Here is a 2048-nt window from a genome sequence, read left to right as displayed (position 1 = left end):
ATTTTCTATAGTTGGCACGCTGATAACAAAAAAAAATTAAAATGGCATTTCATATCAAAAAGGTTTGTTTTTAAAGTGTGTAAAAGAGGATGTTTTTAAATGGGTAATATATTTCAAATTATATTTATTTCGGTAGTCATGAAAATCTGGTTATTTTTTTTTTTGAAATTGTAATGTATTAGGGTTTTTCAACTCTTTTGCAGGGTGTGTGTATAGTTAAAACAAATGTAAATACAATTTGCTTTAAAAATCAAAATCTTCTTCTTCTGAAAGACAGTGTGACCCATGCAAACACCTTTTGAATAATCTTACCAGGAAAAAAACACAACTCATCTCATCTTCTATAAGACTACATGAATCTATGATCAACCAACTAAATGTTAACCTAAGTCTAGTAAGATATTCCCTGTCCTTCTCTTTCTTTGGGGCGGCTGGGGATCGGGAGCTAGAGAGGGTCGTCTGATAACCAGAAAGTCTGCAATCTGATCCTCTGTGTGTGTGTGTGTGTGTGTGTGTGTGTGTGTGTGTGTGTGTGTGTGTGTGTGTGTGTGTGTGTGTGTGTGTGTGTGTGTGTGTGTGTGTGTGTGTGTGTCTGTGTGTGTGTGTTTTTCCTGACAGCACAGCTTTGTTCCCAGAGTTTGTCACTGAGCAGGCAGCCATACTGATGAAAGCTCAGAGCAGATAACGCCACAAAGAAAGACTTCAACTTCACATGATGGCCTTAACTTCCCCCAGGCTGGATAAGGGAGGACGCGTCATGTGCAACAATGTTTCTGTAAAGAGCTTGCTTGTTGCTTGACTTGGAAGCTATGCAGATAAGAACATCTGAAAGCAGAAGAAAGCCCACCACATCCCAGGGAGCGAGGAGCTGCGGGGGTCTGTGTTCAGGAGAATATCCAGTGCTGTGCCGCAGTTTAACTCCACTTGTCCACAGCTGAACCTGAAAGTATGGTTCGCAAACAATCTGCACTTGGTTAAGAAGTGACATCCCCCACTCCTGTGCCTCTTCTTACTTAGTTCTATTTCATATTGGAAACGACCCGAGGTTAATGTAGTGAAGTACATTTACTCAGGTACTGTACTTAAGTATGATTTTGGGATATTTAGATTTTATGCTACTTTTTACTTCTACTCCACTACATTTTGGAAGCCAATATTGTACTTTTGACTCCACTACATGAATTAAAAAATTAGTTACTCATTACTTTACATATTCAGATTATGAGCTAATACAAAATATAAATAAACTAATACAAAAGCTATTGTATACATACAGTAAGCTGTGTACTTACTTGTTTTGCTGCACTTGACTTTGGAGAGAAGTTTGTGTGCCAGCAGAAGATCTCCAGTCTTCACAGCCAGCAGCAGGTCCTGTTCCTTCCCCATGACTGAAGCCCTGCTCACAGTCCTCAGCCCAGGTGGCTTTTTGTCTTCAATGTTCCTTCAATAGAACTATCTCAGCAAACATTTGTAAGTGAGCCAACAGGTAGCTGCTGAATCCATAGAGGGCTTAGCAGCATCTAGAGAGAGGAAGGTGGGCTATTCCAGGAGATCACTTTCCTAGCGTGGTCCGGGTCTGGCTCCATTCTCTCTGATGGTGGTGAACTTAGATCTGGAGTTACAGGAGGACTTGTAGAAGTGTACTCGCCTGCAGGACTGAGTGTATGCTCAAAGTCTGTCCCTGTTAACCTGAAGGCATCAGCAGCCCAACATGCCATGACACTTCAGAGAGAATCCTAGAAAGACAGACAAGAACCCCTTTGAGTCTATGACCATTTAAAACATATTTTTCATGAAAATGATAGCCTCTTTGTATCCTACCATTTCTATGACCCTGCTGTTTGTTCACCATACAGCTGAGGACTGGTTTATCACACATTAATACCTGCGCTTCAAATGTGTACTTTTCTTGTTATTTGATCAAAAACAAGAGATTTAAATCATAACTTTGCAAATGTCAGACTTTTTCAATAATAAAATAGCATTGATGGTCCCCAATGAACCAATTATGGCATTTGTTATGTTTTGAAACCAAGCAAGTGAGAACA

Source organism: Notothenia coriiceps, unplaced genomic scaffold (assembly GCF_000735185.1).
Source record: "Notothenia coriiceps isolate Sejong01 unplaced genomic scaffold, NC01 NC01_scaffold00000643, whole genome shotgun sequence".
Classification (NCBI taxonomy): domain Eukaryota; kingdom Metazoa; phylum Chordata; class Actinopteri; order Perciformes; family Nototheniidae; genus Notothenia; species Notothenia coriiceps.
The sequence above is the reverse complement of the archived record's forward strand: the minus strand, read 5'-3'. Positions refer to the sequence as shown.